Source organism: Aethalodelphis obliquidens, unplaced genomic scaffold (genome assembly GCF_003676395.1).
Source record: "Aethalodelphis obliquidens isolate GAN/ISIS:26980383/991018 unplaced genomic scaffold, ASM367639v1 scaffold18, whole genome shotgun sequence".
Taxonomy (NCBI): domain Eukaryota; kingdom Metazoa; phylum Chordata; class Mammalia; order Artiodactyla; family Delphinidae; genus Aethalodelphis; species Aethalodelphis obliquidens.
The window spans coordinates 22,723,684-22,739,146 of NW_020837962.1; positions in this window are offsets into that span (position 1 = coordinate 22,723,684).

Below are 15,463 nucleotides of genomic sequence, written 5' to 3' on the forward strand. Positions count from 1 at the left end.
TCCCTATCAATCAGATCCCCAGTTACATCAAGAACCATTCACTTGGAAGACAGAGCCAGTCCATAAAGCATTCCAAAGGCACCATCACCATCATATTACATAGAATTTGTGGCCAAGACTTGACACATCAGTGTTGAAGGAAGCAAGCTGGGGCTTGTGCAGTTCCTCAGCCACATGTATGGCAGGTAAGGATGTAGGAAAATTTCTGGCCGTGAGAAGTAAACATCTCACCTCCAAAAGGGTGCAGTCTTGCAAACATCATGAAACAAAGACTCAGTATTGTGAGTTGAGCCAAGAATTTCCCAAACGGGAAGGTGGAGCTTGGGCATGGCTTTTCTTCTCTTTCCTTGTGTAGTATCGTCATATCTTCTGGGGGTAGTGTGTGCAGAAGGGAGCCTTTAGAAAGTTGGTTGTGCTCCAATTTATGGTTCCCCTCAGCAACTAAATCTTTGCTCTCTGATCTATAGCCCAGCAACCATAATTCCTCTCTTCCTTTTTGAAAGTTATTTTTTTCCATAAAATATATGGTCGTAATTTTAAAATTAAATACTATGCTCCCAAACAGCAGGGGCCTTACCCCTTTCTACTTCACAAGTTCTGTTGCCCAAGACCCACTTTCACTTCTTTCAACTGTTTCTTCTGGTATTTATCTCCATTCACTTATACTCTTTCTGGATTTATTCATTTTATACCCTGTGAGTTGACTCCTGCTGTGTTAAAGACATAATACCTTTATACACTCCCTCCCCTTTTCCTTTCTCCCTATTCTCATAATTACACCACAATTTTTAGCTCAATCTTCACTGTTTATATTAACATGATTGGTAAATATTGTTTACCCCGCTAATATGGTTCAGTTTTATCCATCAGGTTTGTTAATGTCCATTGATAGTTTTTCTTCCAAAAGCTCAAACGTATCTGATAATTTATCTAGTCTCCTTTTTTTCTCTGAAGACTCCCTGCCAGACCTCTCTGTTCTCCTGTTTTGATACAGTCTTTGGGGCTGCTGCACAGTTGTCATCCTGGAATTTTTCTCCACCATCACCCTGTGACCTCCCTTTCTGGATGCCCTGTTTCTGGATGTCCTGTTTCTTCCACTTGATTGGCTTACTTCCTCCTTTTTATAATTATCTTCTCTAGTGGTTTCCTAAGAAAGGGCACATGGAGGCAATTATTTTTCAGTTCAGGGATGTGTCTGAAATGTCTTTATTCTCCCTCTTACAGTTATTTATAATTTGGCTGCATATAGATTCCTGGTTGAAACTCCACTCCTTCGTTGCTTCTAGCATACGTATTTTTAGAGATTTCTACATAATTATGTCATTTTTGGAGCTATTGTAAATTGTATTCTTAAAAAAATTGATTTCTAATCCCTAATCTAATATGATTGATTTTTAAAGTGTTGATCTTGTATCCTGTGACCTTGATAAACTCATTTATTAGTTGGAGTATTTTTTTTTTATTATTATTATTATTTTTGCGGTACACGGGCCTCTCACTGTTGTGGCCTCTCCCGTTGCGGAGCACAGGCTCCGGACGCGCAGGCTCCGCGGCCATGGCTCACGGGCCCAGCCTCTCCGAGGCATATGGGATCTATCTTCCCGGACTGGGACACGAACCCGTGTCCCCTGCATCAGCAGGCGGACTCTCAACCACTGCACCACCAGGGAAGCCCTGGAGTATTGTTAAAGTGTTGATCTTGTATCCTGTGACCTTGATAAACTCATTTATTAGTTGGAGGAGCTTTTTTGGTAGATTCCTTACAAATTTTGACATAGACTATCATCTTATATGTGAAAGGGCAGAGCCTTCTTTCTAATATCAGTGTTTTGGTAAGAATATATTGAGAGATCAGATAAAAAATTCAAGTCATGTGAAACAAAGCTGGGTTTTCCTTACCCTTTTTCATTTCTATCTTCCTGATTTAAACTCCTTCTGGATTATCTGCATGTTCTCCTTTCCACTACCCCAATCACAGCGACTTTTATATAAATACTCTCCCAATGAAATGGTCTTATGGCCAAAGTTGTTTTAGTGACATGGTCTTTGTGAAACATTAGATATTCTAAAATTGAAATCAACTTTCCAAGGTGTTCCTAAGGGCTTATAACTTCATACCCAGCAACCCCCTCGAATAAGTTATTCTATAAAGTTACTTGGTGGTAAAGGTTGCATCTTTAGCACCAGTGATGATAAAATGGAACTGGAACCCGACATCTCAGAGGCCTCATCAGGAGCTTCTGATAAAGGAATGGAGAAGCATTAGTCCCAGGATGGAGACAGCCTGTGGAGCCAAGGAGGAAGGAGGCTGCCAGTTCTGCCTCCTCAAAAGGCCCCTGGAACCAAACCACAGCTGTTGTCTTCCAGACATAGAGTTTCCATCATTTGTTTATAGGAAATGGTCCTCCCACCACTGGCTGACCCCTTAAGGATGTTTCGAACAGCTTAGCCCACACAAATGACAGGCTGAAGTTAACTGTACTGCTCTAATTGAGGACTGTCAAAAATACCTACACGCAGGAGGTGGCACTTGATCTGCTGTGGGTCCAGAATTGTCCTAGGGAATAAGAGGAAGGTGAGAAAAATATTCCTCGTGTGCTGCCTTAGCTTACACACGTTATGTCATTAATCTGGCAACAAAATAGGAAACAACACTGTTGCTCAGAGCCAAATATAGAGCCCAGGCGCCATGTCCAGAAGTCCTAAAGACAAGACGAAGGGAGTCTTTTAATTAGGACCGACCAGCCATAACAAACCTATGGAGACAGAACTACATGCTCCGTGGCTTGCATTGCACCACCCATACAGCGGTGTCCGAAGCTAAAAATTCACTTTATTTGAGTGAAAAGAAAAAAACAAGCCAAAATGAAATCCATTAGGCCCCTAGGGATCGGTTGACTTGCCAAGTTTTTTCACTAGTAAAGCACAGCTATGCAAAGACTCTGTCAAATCCAATCTCTCTGCCTCCCGGGCACTACTGCTGTTCTAGGGGGGCTTCCAAGGAGTGACCAGAGCTGTTTGCAGGAGCCAGGTTTTTATTTTTGTCAATAAATACCCACCAACACGTGGCCACACCTGAACTTCTGATGTGCTACAGCCACTTTATCTTTTTTTTCTAATTTTTTTCTCTATTGAGATATAATTGACATGGGACATTGTTTAAGATGTACAATATAATTATTTGATACATGTATATAGGACAGAATGATTACCACAAGACATTTAGGTGTTCTTGGTGATGTTGAGGCAGGTCTAATCCATCCACCAATCCACGGTTACCCGGCATCTACCATGTGCCAGCTACTGATCTAGGTGCTCAGAGTGCAAAGTGGTACAAAATATCGATGTCCCTGCCCCAAGAAGTTCATAGGCTTACCCTTTTTCAGAAGCCATATTGTCCCTTCCATCATTCATTCATTCCACAAATCCTATTTGTGATACAGCCATTTTATCTTAAAATTTAAAGTAACTTTTATTTTTTCTTCTTACTACTAAAGCAACATGGAGATACTGCAGAAAAATAAGAGGGTACAGAAAATAGTAGACAAGCTGTTGTCAGCATTTCTATATGTATCCTTTTTTCTGGGGTGGGGGGAGTATTTTTTTTTATTAATCTCTATTGGAGTATAGTTGATTTACAATGTTGTGTTAATTTCTGCTGTACAGCAAAGTGAATCAGTTATACATATATCCACTCTTTTTTTGATTCTATTCCCATATAGGTCATTACAGAGTACTGAGTAGAGATCCCTGTGCTATACAGTAGGTTCTTACTAGTTATCTATTTTATATATAATAGTGTGTATATGTCAATCCCAATGTCCCAATTTATCTCTCCCCCACCATATGTATCCTTAAGACCAGGGTTTCCCAACATTGGCACAACAGACGTGGGGAGGATGATTCTTTGTTTGGAGGGCTGCCCTGAGCCTTGTGGGATGTTCAGCAGCGTCTCTGGCCCCTACCCCCTACCTCCTGGATGCCAGGAGTGACTCCCCTCCCACTCCCCAGTCCTGTTGGAACAACCCAAAATGACCCCAGATATCACCTGTCTCCTAGGCCCCAACAGCCTTAGGCTCTTCCAGGTTTCAGAGTAGAGTTTGTTGACTGAATTCTACCATTTACACTTCTCCCCTCTGGGAGTCTAGTTGACACTTATAAACAGAGGGAACTGAGCTAAAATGGAATCAAAGTTACAGGCTTTATTAATTACTCAAGTTGAGGCAACTGGACCCTATATGATCCTGACTGGTTTCACTCATCCAAAGCAATCTGAGAAGCTTGGGACCAGAAAGAGGAGGCCTGGTTGGGTCTCTCTGAGGCAGGAAATGAGCCTACGGCCCATGTGGGACCACGTCCGTCTGAGAGGCTAAGAAAGGAGGAGGCTCTGTTTTAGGGTTTCGAGGCAAAATTACCTCCATCTACTTGTGTGTCGACTTGGCCAACTGAGATAAGCCACTCCCTCTAGGATGGGGGTTGGTGCCAAGGTTGGGTGCTGCCTCTTCAGAGCTGTTGAGAAAGCCGCAGAGTTGGAGGGGCCTCCTGTTTTATGAGTCAAGGCAGGAATCTGGAAGGCAGGCAAAGAAAACAGAGTTTTCTTTCTGTGAAGATATAAATACACATACATAGTTTAAGATAAAACAGTCTTACACTGTACACAATGTTTTACAGCCTTTTTGGTATCACACTGTATATACTTTTCAGTTACCATAGCAACACCTCTCACCTTAAATTATTTGACATAATATTTAAAATTTTTTTTTTAATTTTAATTTTTTTTTTGGCCATTCCACGTGGCTTGCAGGATCTTAGTTCCCTGACCAGGGGTTGAACCTGGGCCCCGGCAGAGAAAGTGCCGACTTTCTAACCACCAGGGAATTCCCTAATACATAATCTTAAATGGCTGCATATTGCTTACTTACATATAATGTTTTTAGCCAATTCACTTTTCACTTTTGACTTTTGTTGCTTTCAAACTTCTATTATGAACACACTTGAGCATCTAAGAGGTTAAGACTGCACATTTGCCTCTGATTATTGCCTAAGGACAATAATTATTAGATTATTAAAGAAGCAGAAGCATTGGTTCAAATGGCATGTATTGCAATGTCCTCCTGGAAGGGGACCCCAAATTATATATAGCTTGAGGAGCTAAGATAACTGGAGCATAAATAAAGAAAAGGCGAATTAACAGATGCACTGCATATTTTTATGTCTTCTCTGAAGTCCAGATGACTGCTGAAGTCTGGGACCCCCAGTTTCAAAGGCTTGAGCCCTGGATGTGGGATTTGCACCCCCCAGCCGCCAACAGCTCTGATGTCCCTGGGAAGACTCTCCTCTCCCATCCCTGGGTGCATGTAACTCCTGGCACAGTGCTGTGCACAGAACTCTGTTGTCTTCGGGATTTGGCATCCCTGATGAGGTTAGGTGCATTTTCATTGGCTGTGATCTCAACTGGAGAAGGCTGTTGTGTACTGTAAATATTTATAATTTACTGTATATCATGATGTTTTGACATTTTAGAAAAATCTTTTTGACTGCCCCTCCCTGGGCTAGCCATTTCTTAGAGATAGCAAAAGACTGAGCCAGGAACATGCCCTTGATACGCAAACTAACCAATCCAGAGCTCTACCCGACTCGTGCATCCCAGGAAGGTGCCTTAATCATCCCAGGGCCAGGGCCAGGTGCCAGGCACCTCGGGGCCACCCTTAAAGCCCAAAGCCTGCTGAAAAAATTCAAACTAGCCAATCCTAAACAGCTGACCCTGCCCTGCCTCGCCTTTCCAGTGGAATCCCCAGGAAAGGCCATGACCTGAATGTTCCCCTCATTCTTGTCTTCTGCCTCCTGACCACCCTGGTGCCTTTTCCAGGTGGCCCTGCGTGGATGCCGTGCCTCCTGCCTCCAGGATCCATGAGTGTAATAAACTTTGGCTTTTCCTGAGCCTCCCCTCTGTGTCCTCTCGGGGCCGTATCTGCTGACCATCTCATAAATGAATATACGACACAATGGTGCAGGACAAATCTAGCTTTATGAAGTGGATTCCCAAGGCTTCTAGTCGTGAGTTGTTGGGAGTAGTTGTCAATCTTCCAAGAATACAGGCACTGACATTTTTATCTTCATGTCTCCAGCCTGAGGACCCCATCAGGAAGAGCTGCTGGGCTGCACCCACACAATCCCTTCTGCTCTGGAAGTTCCTAGAAAAGTAACCTTTAACCAGGGTGGATTTTAAACACTAGTACCAGTTAAATACTGTCTAGAATTCAAAAGCTCACTTTGTTCCAGGAGACTTTGTATCTTTCTCCTTCATCTCTCTCTCCCTCTTTCCCAGCTTCAACATGACCCCCAAAAGCGCCTTCTAAGTTGTGAAGCCTGCCTGTGAAGCCTGTGAGGACTGCCAGATTGCCAAGAGTAATATTTGTGTTTGGAAGCATGGCCCCCGTGGAACGGCAGTAGCCCTTGAGCTGCCTCCAAGGTTTCTCTTAGCCAGCGTGTTGGCCAAACAGTCCCGCTCTTCATTCGTTTTTTTAAGTTTGGGAGGGAGCTGAGTGTTTTCATGGGAAGAGACTGACTAGGCACTGAGGAGGCTGTGGCAGTGGTGCGGGTCCGTCCCCTGGGCCCTTCTCAGCATCCCCAGCTGCCCCCTTCCAACCCACCTCTGGCAGAGTCAGGAAAACCCGCTGGGTTTATGGAAACCGTGGAACGGATGGGGTTGGCGCACTAACAGAAGCCTAGTGTTCCACGCACTCTGAACCCAGCGCCAAGGTCCATCCTCCAGAGACACTGACGGCTCTGTTCTGCAAAGCACCAGCCTTGCGTCACCCACTGGGAGAAGGTGCGTGCTCGACCTCCATCTTGCCCAGTGTGGACCCGCCAGGGAGCAGGGCCAGAGCCCCAACATGGACACATCAGGGTGTTCAGCTCAGGAAGGCAATTCGTCTTTCTCCTGGCGCCCTGTGGAGGTCAAGGACGCCTCACGTTCTCATAGGGAAAGATGAGGAGGGCACGGTCAGCCCTTGGACACTGCCTCGTGAACGGCTCCTGGGCCCAACCTGCCACGGTGGAATCCAGGGCCCAGAGGCCTCCTGGGTCACAAAGGGCAGCCCAAGTGGAGAAAAATCAGTCAACAGAATTCCTTACATTCTGATTACTGCTATTAAAAATAACAAAAAGGACAAACCCACAAATGAACTTATTTACAAACCAGACATGGAAAACAAACTTATGGCTACCAAAGGGGACAGGGGGTGGGGAAGGGATAAATTAGGAGTTTGGGATCAGCAGATACAAACCACTATAGATAAAACAGATAAATAACAAGTCCTCTGTGTAGTACAGGGAACTATAGTCGATATCCTGTAATAAACTATAATGGAAAAGAAATGAAAAAGAAGAAAAACCCTATATGTGTACAAGTAAGGACTAAACAGAAATAAAAATTATAACTGCAGTTTCTTCCTTTTTGGTAATGTGATTATATTGTCTTTTCTTTTCTTTCCTTCTTTCTTTTTTTTATTTTGTTGAAGTATAGTTGATTTACAGTGTTGTGTTAATTTCTGCTGTACAGCTATCACCAGGTTTTCAATGGTAGAATCGGGGCAGGTTGCAGGCATCCAGCCCGGTGAATGTATGGAAACACCTGAGAGCCTGGGGAGGTGCCGTGTGGACTGGGCGTGGGTGGGGGTGCTTTGACTGGACACACTTACCTGTGTGAGGCCTGATCTCCTTACATGGATTCGAGGGCAGTAGAGTCTTGGAAGCCTTAGGGCCTCTACTGCGCCTCAAGCCAGAGGAACCTTGGAGGTGCTGTGGCTGTTTCCTGGGCCTGCCGTGGCCCATTAATCATGTCAGCTGCTGAGAGAGCCAGGAGGGGGGTGAACGCAGGGCCGGCACAGATGGAGAGGGACATGGGGCGTTTGGAGACGACAAGGCCCTGGGGAGACAGGAGGAGAATAAAAGATGCTGGAGAACTTGGCCTCGGCAGACACCCTCTCTAACACTTGGTATCGACCCCATAGGCTAACCTCACATTTTCTTCCCAGGAGATTGGATGTTACCAAGTGTAGCCAGGAGATTGTTGAAAGAATAAAGCTTTCATTCCAGAAAACCTCCCCTGGACACAGAGATTCCTACTGGCAGATCTTTCTGCTAAATCCTGAGAATGTCTGATTTATCTGAGAATCTCCCCCATCTCTCCTCTCCCAACTTCCCTTCCCATTATATAGACCCTAACCCTTCTCTTTGCCTCCATTTACTTGGATTAACTGCACTCTTTTATCAGAATCCGAAAAGTGTAACTCTAAATTTTGTGTTGAAGGAAACTCTGGGGATCCAATCTGGGCAGGTGTATGTATATTCCAGACACTGTAGACTTGAGGGCATTCCCAAGACCTGCCCCCGCCAGGGCCTGGAGGTCAAGGCCAAGGGTACTTCCTGACCTTCATAGGTCATGCTTCTCCCTCTCAGGGTGAGATTCCTGCTAGTGTCACACAACCAGAAGGTCCAATGGATGCCAGAAAAGAGGATATTCCTTAAAAAACAAAGAAAGACGGAATCAGTCTCAGTGGAGCAGTTGAGAAAAGGGAGGAGTAGGACATCCCCAAGCAGAAGGGCTAAAGTGTGAACATTCCTGAGTAGCTGGTGATGTGGAAGTTGTGCGAAGCTCATGGGCAAAGCTAGCCCGGCTCTCGTGGTGGCTCTTGGAGCTGCCCACTTAGGCTTGGGAAGCCTCCTAGGTTCTGGATTCTGCAGGAGTGGATCCTATCTGTTGGGGTCCCTAGTGTCTTTCTCCCTCCAGGCTGGCTGCAACCATCTGCTGGGAGACCTGGGCAGGTGCTCAGCAAACTGAGTTGCAGGTGAAGGGAAAGGGTGTGAGTGGGAGGAGGGGGGATTGCAATTCACCAAGGCCCGGGGAGCAAGAAAACCTGATGAGGGGGCTCCCGCATCTCAGGACCGGGCTGAGCCATCCTCAGATCAGAAGGGCTTTCCCACTAAGTAGGGCAAGGAACCACAGTTGCTTGGCCCAGATCCACTGCCCCCAGGCTACGGTGCCCCAGCCAGCAGGGAGAAATGCACAGAAAGAAAGCAGACGTGTTTCTTTCGTTTGTGACCTGGTCCAGATATGGTCTGGGGAGCCTCCTTGGTTTTTTGATTTGGAAACTTTCCTGTGGGTGAGAACTGAACTTAGCATTGTCTCTGGAGCTAGAAAACAAGTACTTGGGGAATGTAGCCCAGCAGGGCCATTTCCCAAGAGCCATGCCAGGCCTCCTGCAGGTGCTGCTGAGACTCTGCCCTCCGGAGAGAGGTGAATGAGGTGCCCACGCTGGGTTTTGGTGAAAGCTCTGGCTTCCCCATGCGGCCTCCAGGCAGGTCTGATCCTGGCCTCCTGCCAGACCTCATTTAATACCTACGTGCGAGCAGAGAGGAGTGATGGTGGAGTTTCTCATTTGCCCACACACGCAGGGATGCCACCACGCAGGACTCTGCCTGAGGGAAGACAGGCCAGGGAAGGGATATTTGCCCCGCCCCCCCCACCTGGGACCCTCCCTGACCCTGCAGCATGTCAGCTGTGTTGCAATAGTTCCTTCGGAGAAGGCCCTGTTCTTAGAGCTTCTGGCAGCAAAACTCATGAGCGCAATTTCTCCCTCTTCTTGAGACATTCCTTCCTGCGTCTCTGCAGCCACAGCCTCGGGCTTCTTCTTGTCTAGGCCCCAGATGGCGAGAAGTGACCCAAGCTGGGTGAGCACCCACGCCCAGCATGCACACGCCATCAGCAGGACGCTGCCGGGAGCACGCGACCCCTCTCATCGTCCTGCAAAGGGCCCCGTGGGTGATTTCATCAAAGGGACATTCCAAGGCTCTCTGCCCCCTTTCGCGTCGTTTGTGCAATCTCCAAACTTGAAAGCAGACGAAAAGTGAACCAGATATTGTCATCTGAGGGCCAGAATTCCGCAAATCCATTAGGCTGGATTCAGCTGACCAGCTGGCGAGGTGAACTCACCCTGTCCCCCGGGCAGGGCAGGGGAACACCGCTCAACATTTTGACTTGCAAAGCCCTGGCCGTGGTGCAGCTCCAAGCAACTCAGAAGGACACCATCATCTTCTTATTTTGAAAGGGCGGCCTTCGGTGCCCTGAGGAGCCTGTCTCGGGCCTCTGCTGACTCTCCCAGGTTCCAGGACCTCTGACCACAAAGCAATGCTCCGTCAGAGCCCGTCTCAATCAACGAGGTGGACAGAACTGAGCCATTCTCCTCTCTGAAAGAAACATCCTGGAAATAGCTAAAAGTCAAACCAAACACAAAAACAAACAACCCTTCCAGACCTGCAATCTGTGTCCCGCTGGAAAAACAAACTGTCTGGGTTTTGGGGCAGAGAAAACTTGAGAAGGCTGGCCCACATGTGTGGCTCCGGAAAACTGGCCAAATGTAGTCACTGATGGTTAAAACGGCCACACACCCTTCCTAACTGTGCACGTGAGTTTGAGCTCCTCTCATCCGGGGTGGAGTCTGTTTCCTCACGCGCTGAATCTGGGCAGGCCTGTGACCTGCTTTGACTAATAGAATATGGAGGTGGGCATGTACCAGCTGTGAGCTTGGGCCTTGGGTTTTGCATACTTTCTCTTTCTTTTATGATCACCATGTGAACAAGCCTCAGCCTGCTGCAGTCTGAGACATGTGGCTCATCACCCAACTGCCTGACCCACAGCCATCCAGCCCCCGACATATGACTGTGGCCCTTCTAGAACCGCCGGCCCCCAGTTGACCCCCCTCACTGGATCACATACACATGGGAGAGACTAGTTAAGCCAGCCCAGATGAGAAGAACCATCCAACCCATTGTAGAATTCTGAAAAATAATGAAATAATAAATGGTGTTTGTTTTAAGCCACTAAGTTTTGGGATGAGTTGTTAGGTAGCAAAAGCAACTGGTACACCCACTAAGTCCATCGTCAGGAGAAGGGTGGAGAGAAGAGGAGGTGAGAGAAAGGACTTCAAAGAGGAGGCGGTCGTGGCTGTTTGCTGAACCTGTTCATAGATGCATCATCTCCTTTGCCTTACCATCAACCCTAATTTTACAGGCCAAGTTCAAACAGAACAGATAAGTTGCTTCAAGTCACATAGAAAGTGCAGATTGAAGGCTCAGACTGAGGTCTTCTGACCTGTCCAGTGACCTTTCTAGTACTTGTGCCATAGTTGGACAGTTTGCTTAGTGGATTTTCCCCCCAACCTTAGAGTCAGACAGATCCCAGTTCAAATCCTGGCCCTTCTCTTCCCCAGAACCACGATCTTAGGCCCATGATTTAATGTCTCAGACCTTCTGTTTCCTCATCTGCAAAAGTGGGATAATGGCACTGGCCTAGCAGAGAGGTGGGAAGGAATAATATTTATAAAGTATTTCTTATACTTTAATGTTTAGCACAAGGAGTGGTGTTATTATGTCACTTCTTTGGGCCACAGCCTCTATTTTTCTCAAAACGAAATTTTCTGGTACATACCAATAGCAACAGTCAGAGGCTGGCATCTTTGATAATTACATATTTCCTTAGTTTCTCATCACCTTCTCCTGCTACTTGGCCCGTGTTAGACCGTTATACTGGTGACTACCAGTGAACAATGCCTCCCAGTACATACAGACACACAGCGGCAACATTGCAGGTTTAGTAAAGACCACCACAATCAAGTGAATACAATAAATTGAGTCACGCGAATTTTTTGTTTTCCCAGTGCATATAAAAGTCCTGTTTACACTAACTACAGTCTCTTAAGTGTGTAATAATATTATGTCTAAAAAAAAAAAAACAATGTACATACCTTAAAAAAGATTTTATTGCTAAAAAATGCTAACCATCATCTGAACCTTCAGTGAATTGTAATCTTTTTGCTGGTGGAGGAAGGTCTTACCACCCTGATGGCCACAAAGGCAGACACACACCAGATCCATACCAACCATGAATGAATTGGCAGCAAACAAACCAGTTTATAAGAGGAGAGGTGCGTGTTCACAATAGCCAAAACGTGGGAACAACCTAAATGTCCATCGACAGATGAATGGATAAAAAAGATGTGGTGCATATATACAATGGAATACTACTCAGCCATGAAAAAGAATGAAATGATACCATTTGCAGCAACATGGATGCAACTAGAGATTATCATACTAAGTGAAGTAAGCCAGAAAGAGAAAGACAAATACCATATGATATCACTTATATGTGGAATCTAAAATGTGGCACAAATGAGCCTATCTACAAAACAGAAACAGACTCACAGACATAGAGATCAGACTTGTGGTTGCCAATGGGATAGGGGTCGGGAGAGGGATGGACTGAGAGGTTGGGGTTAGCAGATGTAAACTTTTATATATAGGATGGATAAACAACAAGGTCCTATTGTATAGCACAGGGAACTGTAACCAATCTCCTGGGATAAACCATAATGGAAAAGAATATTAAAAAAAGAATGTCTATATGTGTAAAACTGAGTCACTTTGCTGTACAGCAGAGACGGGCACAACATTGTAAATCAACTATACTTCAATTAAAAAAAAAAAAGAAGGGGCTTCCCTGGTGGCACAGTGGTTGAGAGTCCACCTGCCGATGCAGGGGACACGGGTTCGTGCCCCGGTCCGGGAGGATCCCACATGCCACGGAGCGGCTGGGCCCATGAGCCATGGCCGCTGAGCCTGCGTGTCCGGAGCCTGTGCTCCGCAACGGGAGAGGCCACAGCAGTGAGAGGCCCGCGTAACGCAAAAAAAAAAAAAAAGAAAAAAAAAAAGAAGAGAGGTGCGTTTGATGCAGTTTTGGTAGAAAGTAAAGAGTTGAAAGAGATATGTTTATATTAGTACCCATTCCCATTTCCTTTTTCCTGTTACTGAGTTATAGTATTGGAAGAGAACAGAGATCATCAAAAATATGCATAAAGCACCTTATATATGAGCTTCACATTCTCAAGGTCACATTATCTCATTTAAATCTCAAAACTCTCTTGAAATATTGTGAATATATTATCCCTTTGTTATAGCAAGAGGACTGAATTCCCAGGAAGTTAACTTGTCCAAAGTCACACCTAGTAAGTAGTGGAGCCAGAATGGAATTCGGCTGTGTGAATACAAAGTCTAGTTTCTTAATTATGGTGCTGTAGAAAATTGGTTCTTGTATTTAAAAACCAAATTTGAGGTGTGCTCACCCAAGCAAATGAAAGGTATTGGAAAAGGAAAGATGAAGGCATCCTATTTCTAGGGGATTAGGAAGAGTTAGCATGCTTATTCTCTGGTTTGTGATGACATTTTGGGAAGTGCCTTAGTCAGATCAGGCTGCTATAAAAATATACCCTAAACTGGATGACTTAAACAATAAGCATTTATTTCTCACAGTTCTGGAGGTTGAAAGTCTGAGATCGGAGTGTCACCATGCTTGAGTTCTTGGTGACGGCCCTCTTCCTGGTTTGCAGATGGCTATCTTCTTGTTGTATCCTCATATGGCAGAAAAGAAAGCTCACTAGCCCCCCTGGCTTCTTCTTATAATTAATTCCATCCACCAAGTCTCCACCCTAATAACCTCCCACAGGCCAGACCTCCAAATACCATCACATTGGGATTAGGGTTTCAACATATGAATTTTGGTGAGAACAGACAGTCACTCCATTGCAGGAAACAAGTCCTACCTCACACAGTGATGGGCCGTGGGGCCACCAGGCTCTGTCTGGGTGACCTGCTTAGGAAATGAACCTTGCTCTGAACACGGTTGACATCTCAGCTGGCTTTTAGAATTGACCTTGGGCAAGCTCCTGTTTACTCTATCTCCAAGCAGTAGGTTTGAGTATTCTCTGGAACTCCCTGGAGAAGACTCGGCACATCATATGACTGAAAGAGGGAAGTATTTGCAGCCACAATACTTGAATTTAAGTCCCAGCTACTTCCTGGACAACTTCAATCTCTTCTGCACTTCAGTTTTCTTTCCTTTCTTTTTTCTAGATTCCTTGAGACATAATAGACATATAACACTGTATTGGTTTACAGTGAATAACATGATTTATGTATTTGCAAAATGATCACTACAATTAAGTTTAGTTAACATCCATCACCTCACACCGTTAAAAATTTTTTTTTCTCGTGATGAAAACTTTTAAGAGCTACTCTCTTAGCAGCTTCCAAATATAGAATACAGTATTGTTACCTATAGTCACAGTTTTCTTACTTTCAAAATGGGGATAAGAGGGGACTTCCTTGGCGGTCCAGTGGTTAGGACTCAGCGCTTTCACTGCCGTGGGCCTGGGATTTGGTCCCTGGTCGGGGAACTAAGATCCTGCAAGCCACGGGGCACGGCCAACAAAACAAAACAAAACAAAATGGGGGTAAGAGTAATGAGATAATGAAAGCTAAGTTGCCATAAGAACATCAGTTGTTATTATTTTTATTATTACACAAGTAAAGTTATTACTGATGTTGATTTAAATGGCAAATTTGAAAAGTTTTGGGTTAAACAAAAAGACATGTGTTTTAATCTCTTTCAAAACTAAAGCCCTTAGAACAGTGTATGCTGATAAAATGAAACTTTTTCTAGGTGATTGGGTATATTTAGGAGCACTGCATGTAGCAGAAAATGCAATTAGCAGTGGCTTAAATAAATTGGCAGTTATTTTCCCACTTGATAAGGACTCTGGTGGTGGGAGGTTGCTGACATTGGTTTAGTTGCTTAATGATGCCCAGGTGCCCACTTTGTTGCCCTTCGCATATGGGTTTCATCCTCATGCTGACTGTCTCAGGGTCCCAAGATAGATGCTGCAGCTCCAATCAAGGGAAGAAGATGGGAGAATCCAGTTTTCCCAGAAATTCCCTTAGGAGGTTTTTTTTTTTTTCTCTTTAGGTCTCATTGGCTAGAAATGTGACATATGACCACCTAAGTTGCAAAGGAGGCTGGGTAATATTTATCTTCTTTAGACTCTGCCGTAGAGGCATCCAAGTGAGAAAGTATTGGCCTAACAAACCGACAGTGATCCCACAAGAGAAATTTGAGTATTTCCTTTTCTTAAAAAACTTTTTGCTCCTTTGTACTTCCTGATATTTAGGTAAACAGACACATTTCATGTTTTTATAACAAGAAAGAAACTGCTTAGGGCTATTATTATTATTATTATTATTTTGCGGTACGCGGGCCTCTCACTGCTGTGACCTCTCCCGTTGCGGAGCACAGGCTCCGGACGCGCAGGCTCAGCGGCCATGACTCACGGGCCCAGCCGCTCCGCGGCATGTGGGATCTTCCCGGATCGGGGCACGAACCCGTGTCCCCTGCATCGGCAGGCGGACTCTCAACCACTGCACCACCAGGGAAGCCCAGGACTATTATTTTAAAAGTAATCAAATAAGAGACCTCAACCTACTGTTTTCCTATTGGGCATGATGTGGGAAGGGCTTGATTACACACATAGCGCCTGGCTGTGGTGTCTCCTCTTATCTTGCAAACCAAGCA